Source organism: Marmota flaviventris, chromosome 9 (assembly GCF_047511675.1).
Source record: "Marmota flaviventris isolate mMarFla1 chromosome 9, mMarFla1.hap1, whole genome shotgun sequence".
NCBI classification, from domain to species: domain Eukaryota; kingdom Metazoa; phylum Chordata; class Mammalia; order Rodentia; family Sciuridae; genus Marmota; species Marmota flaviventris.
This window is the reverse complement of record NC_092506.1, coordinates 16,676,154-16,688,666: the sequence shown is the minus strand read 5'-3', so window position 1 is coordinate 16,688,666 and position 12,513 is coordinate 16,676,154. Positions and strand designations below refer to the sequence as shown.

Here is a 12,513-nt window from a genome sequence, read left to right as displayed (position 1 = left end):
CCATTTGACCCAGAAATTCCACTCCTCAATCTATACCCAAAAGACTTAAAATCAGCATACTAGAGTGATGCAGCCACATCAATGTTTATAGCAGCTCAAGTCACAGTAGGTAAACTGTGGAACCAACCTAGAAGTCCTTCAAGAGCTAAATCGATAAAGAAAATGTGGTATATGTGCACAATGGAATCTTAGCTTTAAAAGAGAATAAAATTATGACACTTGCAGGTAAGTGGATGGAGTTGGAGAATATTATGTAAGTGAAAAAAGCTAATCCTCAAAAACAACAGGCTGAATGTTCTCCCTGATAAGTGGATGCTGATCCATAATGAGGGGGGCAAGGGAAGAATGGAGGAACTTGGGGCAAAGGGGAAGGATAGGAGGGACGCGCATGGGGTAGGAAAGAGGGTGGAATGAGAGGGATATCATTACCCTAGGTACATGCAGGACTGCACATATGGTGCAACTCTACATCGTGTTCTACCAGAAAAATGAAAAGCTGTGCTCCATTTCTGTACAATGAACCAAAGTGAATTCTGCTGTTATGTACAACTAATTAGAGCTAATTAATTTTTTTAAAGTACATTTCTTTGTCTAAGGGTGGCAGAAGACCAAGACCAAGGACGGCACGTCTTGGGGTTCCCTCTGCCATCTATGCCCTCCACTCTTGTCCCGCCCCAGGGATGCGCTTTGAGGGGGAGGATTTGTAGCCCCACCCCCCACTGCCTCTGCTCTCAGTGGCCACAGCCCAGGGGAGATATCGCTGGGGAGGGTGGGTGTCCTCTCCAAAGGCTGCCCCGGCTGGCAGCGGGCCTACTCCCCCCGCAGAGGCCGCAACCCAGGGAGGGGCAGGGCGAACCCGGGGTGGGGCGAGCTGCCACCCGGGGGGCTCAGGGCCGGTGCCAGGCGCCACCTGCGTGTGCAGCATAAGGTCCTCAGAGGCTGTGTGGGTACCGCCGCCTGCCATGTCCTGCTTCCTGAGCAGGCAGGCCCTGCCAGGAGCAAGACAAGTGGCCTGGGGCAGCCACAGCACAGGGCACCCCATCCTCTGGTCGCCCTCTGACTCTGAGGCCCGCTGCCCTACGCTGTCGCTGTCGCCACAGCCAGCGCTCCACACTGTGGCCACTGGAGTCCCGACCTGGCCACCAGCAATGCTGCCAACACCTCCACTGCACTGGAAGCAGACTCCCGCCACCGCCAATGGATGAGGATGCTCCTATTTGGACGCCTATTTCCATGCAGCCACCGATTCAACTGGACTCCCCAAAGGGCCTTAGGGCGCCTAGGCTCGCTGATGAATGCCCTGCCCACAGAGGGATGCCGCTGGTTGCTGGGAACCTCCAATGTGGAACCCTAATGTGGAACGTTGAGGATGACTGCAGTTCGCTTCCACCCTGCAACTGGACTCCTCCATAGGTGGCGCCTACACCTCCAGGCTTGGGGAGGGTGTGGGCACCGCATTTTATCTGTGCCACCTGTTCATCCTGCCAGGGGATTAATTCACTAATTGGCTTTAGGCTCTCATAACAGGATCATTTCCCCTCTAAACCTTCTTGCATTGTCTCACCCATGAGCTTTTGGGGGACACCGAGAAACTCAACCATATCGCGTCTTCATCAGATAGCTTAGCAAGATCTTCTTCATGACTTGCTGTAGCTTCTACATCAGCACTTGCTGCTTCACCCTGCACTTGTCTTATATGGAGATGGGCCGCTTGCCTCGAACATCATGAACCAAATTCTGCCACCTTCAGACTTCTTCTGGAGCTTTCTCCCTTCTCTTGGCATCAGAAAAATCTAATGTTTTGGCCTTATCTGGATGCGGTTTTGGCTTAAGGGAATGTGGCTTGTTTCATCTGTTCTCCAGACTATGAAAACTTTATCCCTATCAGCTGTTTTGCTTTCTTATCATTCACATATGCCCTGGAGCAGCACTTTAATTTTCTTTATGAACATTTCCCTTGCATTCTCATTGGGACTAACTATTCAAGAGGCACAGCTTTTTTTTTTTTTTTTTTCTTTGTTTCTTTCTTTCTCTTTTAAATAGTTTTAGATCAACAGCATGCCTTTCTTTGTTTAGTTGTTGTTTTTTTTTTTTTTTTGTAGTGCTAAGGATTGAACTCAGTGCCTCATACATTCTAGGCAAGCACTCTGCCACTGAGCTACAGCCCAGCCCAAGGCACAGCTTTCTATTTGGAATGCAAAACATGGAACTCTTCCTTTTATTCCAACTGTTCAGTCCATTACAGAGTAATTAACTGGTCTAACTTCAATATTGTTTCTTAGGGAATGAGAAGAAGGTGAGTCATGATCTGTGGAGCAATAAGAAGACACATATTAAGTTTGCTGTCTTATATGAACAGGGTTTGTAATGTCACATGACATCTAACCTAGTTAACGTCACAGAACACAGTAGGGGATAAAATGCCCTGAAATCCTCACCACCCTTTAGGCAGTCATCTCTGCTCCATGCACAGGGGCCCCACAGGTCCCCTGTGCTCTAAGGGGGCTCCATCTTCAGCTATTCAGTGCTGGGGGTGGCACAGCCTGGTGAATGGATTGAGCACTACTGTGTCAACATAAATGTTTGTTACTAAAATACTTACAATGCCATCCCAGACATTTAAAAAAAAAAAAAAAACCACCATCACAAAAAATAAAATAGACAGTTTTAGTGGGAGGAGGCGGATAGCTGTGGTGGGGCATCTGGCACAATGCGCAGGTGCTCACACGTGGGAGGTGCCCTCAAGGACTTTAGAACTAGGGCAGCGAGAAAACATTCTAGGAGAAGTGGAGGCTTCTGGTCTAATCGTTTCTTGACCCCCTGCCTCTGGCATTTGTGTGTGTGTGTGAATTTTATGTAGCTGCCAGGGAAGATGGCTGACTTTGAAAGAATGGGATGGCAGCTTGGGTCACCACCTGTACCAACTGGAAGATAATGATGTAAAGGGCCTCTCCTTCAGCTGGAACCTCCCAAGGCCCCCTGCATGGGGAGCTTCCCAGAGAGTGTCCAAGCAGGTCACATGCAGCAGAGCAAAGGGGGCAAAACTGTGAGGCACACGTGTGGGTAGGATTCTCCCCTCACTTTCTCTCCAGTCTCTATACAAAAAAGCACGGGCAATCCAGGCTGGGATTGGCTGTGCTGGAGAGGGATCCTCACAGGGCCTGGCTCTGGGCTCCAGCCACGCCTCTCTTCCTTGGGTACCCAGAATCCCACCACAGCTTGCTTTGTTCCTTCTACAGAGTAAGCCCCAGACCTCTGTCCTCTGCTGGGAAACAACAGGGTAGACCCTGAGGTCTGCCCAGCCATCCTCTACAACAGTCCCCCAAGTGACCACTCTCGAGACAGCAGCCCTCCCTCTTGGCCCAAAGACCACTCACTTCTTGTCTTGAAGGTACTCCTCCTCAACATATGGCTGGAGGCGTCTATACCTAGAGAATACCAGGAGGCTGTGACCTCTAATATCCTGTGTCCCTCATCTGTCGAGATGACTGGTGGACTTGACTAACTTACTGACAATAACGGGAGCTCAGGAGGGCTGGGAGAGTTTGCACTGATTCCTAAATGATAGGCCAAGTACCTGCCAAAGGTAGGTGCTTCATATATATTTGAGCCATGAATGAACCCAACCACCTGCTGCCTGGCTACCTCAGGGCCAGGACCCTCTCAGTTGACCCCAGGGGTCCCTGTTCTGTCTACAGGCAGGTTGGAACCCTCCCAGATGCAACCCACAGACTCCTTCCCAAATGTGGAAACTGCTTTTCCTGAGGCCTCAGAAGAGTGAGGTCTGAGGCAGAGAACTTCCTCTCAGGGAGGGGACAGGCCCCCAGGGAAAGGCCAGAGCCATCGCCAGCCTGTGTCCCAGGACCACTCTGAGGCAAACACTCCTAGGGCTCATCCTACTTGGATTTCTAAACACCCAGGCAGAGTTCTCCTCTGAAAAACCCTACTTTCCTCAGAGCTGACGGAGTTTCAGAGTGATGCCCGGCATTCCCAACACCAGGCCAGGAGATGGCCATGGGCCAGGGCTTGGAGGTCATACACACCTTTTACCCAGCAGCTCCAGAGCCTTCTGGGTACTGGCCAAATCTTGGTACAAATACAAAACCCCATGGACATAGGGGGTGTTACCCTGCTGCAGGGCAGGCACCAGGCCATCCTCGAGCTCCCAGAGAAGTACTGTGAGGGTTTCCACAAGACAGGACACATCCACTGATGAGCCTTGGTCATCTTCTCCCTAGGATGGGCAATCAAAGAGGGACATTTCAACAGGAAAACGGTAGCCATTTGCAAAAGGAATCACTGCCATACGTCAGGGGAAATCAAAATATTTTCCCTCCATATTCTCAGGAGACATCACACACACACACACACACACACACACACACTAACCTGGTGAGATCTGGCACTTTTGAAAGGGGAATCTGAATGTGGGTTAAACTATGGACACCTGTGGTGCCCTGTCCTGTCTCACTTCTGGTCTCTTTGGGAAAAATTGCCAGAGTCGTTGGGACACAGCGCTGACCCAGCACCTCCACACTCAGGAAAAGCCCTGAGGCTTAAGCACCCACAGATCTGTAGACAACAAGAACTCATGGCTCTGGGCTTGCTGTCTCAACACCAGTGAGCAGACTGGGACTGTTTGTGGACTGTGAGTGCCTAGCTACCAGGGTTCCAAGTTCTGTGAGTTCCATGGCCAAGGAAGTGAGGTCACTATCTCAGGAAGTCCTTTGCTGAATCCCTTTCTTACACAAGATGGTTCCAATGGCCCACTGGGCTGCAGTCTTCCCATGACATAGGCACAGGTGGACCCAGTTACACCAACACACCCTGGATCAGGCCCTCAGACAGGCCCGGGTGTAGCCAGCTCCCTTGGTTTGGGGAGACAGAGCTTGGTTGAGACCCTTCCCCTTCTTGTGGGTATGTGTGTGGCCCTGAGGAAGTCAATGTGCCTTGCAGGGCCTCCATAGCTTCTCAACATATTCCCAGGGGTCATTCTAGCATCTGCTTTAGAGGTTGTCATCAGGGACATGTGCCCACACATACATGGACTCCCTGAGAAACACTTATCCAGGAGTCATGCGTCTCTAATGCACAAATATACAGATAACATGACATAGGAAGTTAAGGGACAAAGGATGACATCCAACTTTACCATGACCTGAGTCCCACAGTGACAGAGGGAAAGTCAGCTCCTCTCTTGGCCATGGTCCCCACTCTGCACCACTGGAGGGTTATTTTCAGAGATAGCCTCCCCTTTGCCATAGAATTCTAATTCCTGTGCGAAATCAAATTGCCCCAATGTCTCTTCCGATCGTATGATGGGGTACACTACAGGGGATTTCAAACACCACAGCATCCTGTGCCCAAAGCCTGTAGCTCCCTCCTCTCTCAGTGGATCCACATCAGCATCTGGTTTCTAAGAAACAGAAATCAACAAGCCTCATGGGGTATCACTTCCAAGTTTGAGTCACGGGAAGTCTAACTTAGTCTGGCTCCACAGGCCCACAGCAGAGGGCACTGCTGAAATTCCAGAGGTTTGTGGGGAAAGTTGGTGGGGCAGCCGGCAGAGACCTGAGGACCCCATGAAATGACAAGGAGGTGGCATTTCTGTGCCTCCGTTTCTACACGCCTCCCATAGGTGAAAATGCTAGGGCTAAAAAATTCACTGATGCACAAAACATATAAGAAGCAAGGATGGTGTGGAATGGCCAAGAATTTGTTCCATAGCATGGCCACGACCACGGAAACGGACTTCTCTATCTCCATGTCTTTAGGGGAAAGGCAAAGCCACTTCCTTTTGTTTTGTGTGCAGTTTAAAGCAACAGTTTCCTCCTATTCTTCCAACTAAACTTTGGAGGCAAGATCCCAGTAGTATGAACAAAGAAGCATCTCAGAGGCAATAGTACTCAATAGCTGAGGCTACTGGAGCAGAGAGAAGGACAGACAATTCAGCTTTGAGGTCTGGAAAGGGAATAGGAGACCAGTCCGTGCAGGGGACACTCACAAACCTAATGCATGTTCACTGAGCGCCCTGTGCTCACTGTTGAATGGAACATGAGGAGCTGATGTCTTTCCATCTCCTAAGGAACTTCCAGATTTAGCTAGCCATCCCAGGAGACTCAGGACCATCATCCTTGTGCACACAGAGCTAAGTGGCTGCTCATTACCTTCCCACCAAAGGTGAGTGGCAGGTGATGCTAAGTTCTTTGAACTGATACTGAATTGAAAAATATTTTAATTGTATATGCTCTCCTGAAAATACCAGTAAATTCATCAGCTTCAAATTACTATAAGAAAGAACTAAAGGGGAGAAGATATGTTAAGCAAAGTAAAGATATGACAAGAATTCAACTTCCAAATGACCTAAATGCACTTGCAGCTTCTGTGCTATTTCCTGTTGCTTATAATACATAGCAGGTTTCATATGTGCTGATGGTGCCTTACAGGCTCCTGGCCTAACAGGAGAGGCTTTCCTCACACTAGAGCAGCTTCACCAAGCATCTGGATTTACACAGCTGCAAATTTTGAAAAGTAACACTAAATGATATCTCTCAAGATAAAGATGTCTGCTCAAAAACAAATATTAAAACTAGATAAAATTCTACTAGAATACAAAAATGTAGAAACTACGATGACATAACAAAATATTTATTAAACTCTAAGCATGTTATTTATTGACCCCCAAACAAATATTCCTATAGCATTTCTAAAAGACATCATCCTTATTCTTCCTTGAATTGCTTCTATCCATCAGAAAGATGTCATGTTCTTAAGGCTGGTTGATTTATTCACTTCAAATGTGAATAAAAACCCAAATCTCAAAATTCCACAAAACCATTTATAAGAAGGGAAAATGTCCTTCATCCAATTCACAATGCAGCTGAAAAAAATCCCAATAAAACCAGAAACGGCCTATGAGAAGGTTTCATAAGAATTGCAATTAGCTATACAATGATATACAGAAACCAGTTTTTTAAACACTTGAAAGTGCTCCTCAGCCACATCAGAAGCAACTAAGATATTTATTTAACACCTATTAACTCAATTTCCACAAGGAAAAAAAAATCTTCCTCATGCTAAACACGATAGATGAAGGAAATGCAGTATCAAAGAACAGCTCTCTTTGGTCATCAGCTCTGCGCTTCCCAGTTCACACTGAGGTTGACTTTCATCCTGCCCACATGGACCAGGACACTTAATTAACACACAGTCAGGGAGCATGCCCTAGAAGGCTACTACTCCCCAGAGACTAGTACATGTGATCCTTTGGCTTTCCTGACACTAACAGGTTATGAACATCCTTTCTTCTTAAAGAATAGGCTGATGGGGCTGGGGTTTGGGTCAGTGGTAGAGTGCTTGCCTAGCATGTGTGAGGCACTGGGCTCAATTTTCAGCACCACATATAAATAAATAAAATAAAGGTCCATTGACAACTAAAAAACAATATCAAAAAAAAAAAAAAAAAGCTGGTGAACACAGCACATCAGCTGTTTCATGTGAGTACTGATATCTATTAGTTGTTGATAGCTGTCCCATTCCCAGGGTTACCTGCTATTAAAAGGCAAGCTCACTGGGGAAGCACTGAGGACTCCTATCATAGCCTCCTGCTGAAAACCTCTATTGAACTCCTGCTTCAATCCTAAGCCTGCTGCTTCCCTAAACACAAGTCTATTGCATGATTTTACAAAGAGGGGGAACTGATGGAAATCACTGAGGGGCTGGAACACCTGAAGAAGGTCAGCCTGGCAAGTGACTAGGTCCTCTTCCAGTCTGACCTCTTTGGAACAATTTGGAAGAAAATGATTTCTAGACAAGTCACTTGATAACAAATTTATAGTTTCATATTTGAAAGCACCAATGAAAGCTTTAGTTACCAGTCAAGATATGCAGTTCATGGGTGTGTCATTATGAGAAGTAACCAAGAAAAGTGTTGTGGCTGAACTCGGACCATAGAGAACCCTCAGTGATCCACAGTGGCATTGGGCAGGGGGAGAGGTAGGGTCAATATGGGTAAATTCAATGCTCAGGACAATATTAAGAAGACTGTTAGATTAATTCAAACTATAATCCCCAGCCCTTTACAATAACAAACCATCCATTTAAGATCCACTCTCCCTCCTCCTGACCATTTCCTAACAAAAGTACTAAGAGGCTCAGATCTGGCCAAAATGAAAGGCCCAGCAGGGCTTGGAGGCACACACCCGTAGTCCAAGCATTGGGGAAGATGGGACAGGAAAATATGGAGTTCAAAACTAGCCTCAGCAAACTAGAGAGGTCTGAAGCAACTTAGCTAGACTCTGTCTCTAAGTAAACATATTTTTAAAAAAAAGTCTGAGGATGTGTCTTAGTGGTTAAGAACCCCAGGTTCAATATCTGGTATAAAAATAAATAAATGAATGACTCATCAAATTTTCAGTCCTCCGGATGGTTCTGTATTTTCAGCAGTGCCCATCAGGAACCATGGCGATGAGGTTACCTTCTAGAAAGCCAATCACATTATATATTCCCACATCCAATACTGCTCAAAAACCTGTTCCCCTGGTTTGGATTCATCTCAATGAAATGCCTGACTGTGCCAGCAATGCTCCTGTGCAACGACTGTGAAGCACTTGACTACTACTACACTCAAGGCAGGCAAGGCTGGCATCCTGCACCTTTGGGTTCAAAGGCTGGAGAGTCCAGGTTCTGGCAGGGACTGCCCTGGCTTATTCTCCTTTGTGGGACTTTCCAGGACTTGGGCACCATGGGTCCAGCTTAGGACCTGCTAAGACACCCTAGCTATGGGTGCTTCTAATTTTACTGCCATCTCCAAAGTCATCCGAAGCAGAAACCCCTACGATCAATGCAGGGGACCAACACCATTTCCAGAAAGGCCACCTACACTTGAAAGTCCACGCTGTGGAATCACTGGCTTCTACGACTACAGACCTCCCTCCAGATGTGATACTGGCCTTTGGAACACTGAGCATCTGCTCCAAAAGAAGAGAAACTCCAAGCCCAAACAGCAAGCCTGGAGCATGAAAACCTGCAGCACCTCTAACCAGAATACCTCCAGTGACCAAGGGACAAAAGACAAGCAGCAAACATGAGCAGGGAGTCACCAATGCCCCTCCATTTAATGCTTGACACAAAGGCCACCCAAGCATAAATCGAGGGGCCAGCACCACCCCAGAAAGACCAACTTGCATGACTATGCCCTTGGCAGTGTCCTCAGTGGAACCTGAGAGCAGAGAACCTGGGAGCAGCCTGTGGGTAATGAGCATCTCCTTTCTAAGAGGAGGGACCCTCGAGCACCAGACAGACCTATGAGGCAAGCTTGGGCCTGACTCTCTGTGGCCCCCACCACCAGAGTATTTCCATGGTGACCAAGTTACACAGGACAAACAGCAACCATGATCTTGGAGCCACCTAGGCCCCTCCTTTCAGTGCCATCCCCAAAGGGCCCACCCAAGCAGAAATGCCCAAGTTTGCCTCGGGGCACCAGCACCATCATGAGCAAGGCTGCATCTAGGTGCACATCTGTGCTGGCCTCTCAACCTGGCAGCTCAGCTGGACCAGCCACCAGACCATCCTCTTCCAGGTCAGGACCCACTCCTGTGGGGTCCAAGAGAAAACTCTTTTGCTAAGATGACATCCACCTTCTCCCACATGGGACCTGGTGGCAGACTGCTTAGATGCATAGCACAGGTCTCACCCTGACCTCTGTGATCCTGGGGCAAAGTGGAGGCTCAGAGACATGATGTCCCCTTCCCTCTCACTTCCTGGCAGCTTTGCCCTCAGAGTTGGGTAGCAGGAGGCTTTCATTTTACTTGGCTCTCTGGTCAGGCTCCTCACTACTACAGAGGCCCTGTCCTGGCTCTCTGGTTTCCTTGTTGTTTGAGCATCTGGGAGTTCTCTGTCCTTAGGCCATTTGCTTGGATGGGGAAATTTGAAATTGTCTTGTGGTCCAGATAATGAGAAGGGATATGAGGTGCACAGAGGAACCACAATGTTTGGAAGGTCTCCTTCATAATATGTAAGTATAGGAAATATTAAGCCCAGACTACTCACTAGAAAGAATTTTCACAGAGTGCTCTGCTTATAGCTATAAATCTGTGACCAAGAAAAAATTATTTTCCCACTCTAACAGAGCATGGCCTCTGTATGGGCCAGAATCAAGAGAAAAATGGCCTTTAAGGAGGTCACTGAATTATTAGTCTTATGCAAATAGAATTGTTTTGTCAAAGACCAGGAAAATGGGATGAAATACGTAATTTTTTTTTATTCTACATAAATAAGCCTGTTCTAGACTCCTGGTGGGAAGACCTCCAGAAGCCTCTGCCACCTGGTGGGGGAGAGTGGAGAGCCACAGGGTGGGGTGGGTGAGCTGAGCCAGTGAGGTGCATGGGCTGCAGTCCTTCAGGGACCCTCAGTTGACCTTCACAAGAGAATCACAGAGGACAGGGTGGCTGAATCAGGAAGGCTGGAGGGATTTTCAGGTAACTTTAAAATAAATCTCACTGTGGGGAAGTGGGGCAAAGAGGAGGTGAGTCAGATGCCCCTTGGCTACCACTGGACAAAGGGGAGTGAGCAGAGGAAGGGTGTGCCACCCTGCCTGCCTCAAGGTCACCTGGGGTTATGGAGCTTGGGGCAGAGGCCTTCACAGGCCCACATTCCCAGCTACCTAGACCACTGGACCTTGAACCCAGATTCCTGAAGGTGACAGGAGCCAGGGGCTCACCTCCTGCCAGGTACCATCCTGCATATTCCAGCTGCTACCAGCAACTCAGGTTTCAAGCTCCAACCAGGTCATCACCCCCTTATAGAAGCTTCCTAGACTTTTTATACCCCAAGTGGGGACCATGTGGTGCCCCATCCATGTTCTACTAACACCTCTTCTTGTTACTTGTCACAAGAACCCAAACTGTCATTCAGTCGCTCAGTGTTTCTCCAGTGTCCCCTGCATGCCAAGTGACATAGAAAGACATAAACTAATCCATGTGAATGAACAGACAGTGACAACCTGAGGCCAGTTCTCTACAGCAAAAATCCTTGGTCCTCTGAGAACAAATAACCAAAAACCAGGCCTGACAGGGTAGTAGAGAGTGCAGGGAGGGCTTCCTCAAGGGGGTGATGGCCCAAGATCTGAAACAGAAGTAGAAATTACTTCTCTGGGCCTCAGTTTCTCCAGCTCTAAAGCAGGGAGACCCTGTGTGTCACCCACCACTGCCCCTACAGAGCCGACCTGGAGTTCAAGTGAAGACAGATGTGGGGACAAGGTGCAGGGAGAAGAACTACATGGAAATGGCCAGCAGCTTTGAGCTTTTTGTCTTGTTCTGGGTGAGGCAGGGAGGAGGGGAGAGCTGGGAGGGGTGGAATAGGGCCAGTGGAGGTGGTGAGAAGGGAGGGTTTGGGGAAGTTCAAGGCACAGACTCAAAGACAGTTGGAGGATGGAGCAGGGAGGGGTGGTGTCTCCCTGCCAGACCTGGCTCTTTCCATGGTGTGGCCCAACCTTCTTTTCCTTCTGAATCCTGTCCCCCTCCATCCCTGCACCCCCAGCTGCTCACAGGTCATTCCTCTGCCTGACCCACACACTCCCGCTGCCTGGCCTTGCTCATGCAGTCCCCTCACTCGATCCCCTCCCTCTCCTATTGGTCTCCCCCTCTGGACGAATTCCCCAGCCACACCCATCTCTTCATTCTTCTCTGAGCCCCCCACCCCAACTTGATGGGTCCCCCCCTTCCAAGCTCCCGGCATCAGGCCTCCCCTGCAGCGTTCTGCACATGAGGCTCTGGAGCCAGATTTCCAGAATTCCAGTCCCAGCTCTTCCAGGCAGGACCTTGGCTAACTCATAATTCATGTCCTTTCCCAGAGCCTCACCTTTACCACCAGGGAAATGGGTGATATGATTCCCTCTGTAAATATATGCAGCCTGGTTCATGGAGGTATTGATGCTCCGAGGTGGAATTCAAGGTTCCTGTAAGGGGGCGCCTTTTGGCACTTAAAGGAGTGGCCCTCGTGGCTCCAAGAACAGAGTTGGTTTTTGTCCCCTGTAAAGTGACCACTATAGGGATGGTCTAGTTAGTGGCGCTGAATATGTCGAAGCCCCATTTACCCTGTAAATGCTGTCTCATGCTTCTCTTTCCTTCACTTGGGGAGGAGATGAACAGAACCCCAAAGACAGATATGAGATCCGGGAGCTAGTTTGGGCTCCCAGGTTCCTGGATTGCATGGGGACAAACTTACAAGTCAAGGTGGCCTTTCTGAAGGTGGTGATGGTTCCTCCCAGGAGAGCTTCAGGGGTTCTGCACGGTCAGGCTTTGGGGGACAGCATTAATTGCACAAACATCAGTGGTTGCTTGCCCTGGTTTGTATTTTGCCTTCTCTCCCTTGGTCCTCATGGTGGTGCTCTGCCTAGGGGCAGGCCCTGGAGCTGTTCTGTCCCAAGCTTGCCCCATGGTGTTCTCTGGTTTTGGGGGGTCCCTCTACTTTTTTAGCAGATGCCAATTTCTGCCATGGGAGACGGAAGAACTG

General features: G+C 48.7%; 1 long non-coding RNA gene across 2 annotated transcripts; it reads right to left on the bottom strand.

Moving 5' to 3' along the window:
• Positions 1–1,384: 1,384 nt before the first annotated feature.
• LOC139706865 (uncharacterized) lies at positions 1,385–12,304 on the bottom strand. Of its 2 annotated transcripts, XR_011708528.1 has the most exons (4): positions 12,226–12,301; positions 11,860–12,043; positions 4,044–4,234; positions 1,385–2,308 (listed from the first exon to the last, which is right to left on the bottom strand). It is a non-coding gene; the product is annotated as an uncharacterized lncRNA (long non-coding RNA). The 2 variants fall into 2 exon arrangements; XR_011708527.1 differs by lacking the exon at positions 11,860–12,043 and having other exon boundaries at positions 12,226–12,304.
• Between the last annotated feature and the right edge of the window lie 209 nt (positions 12,305–12,513).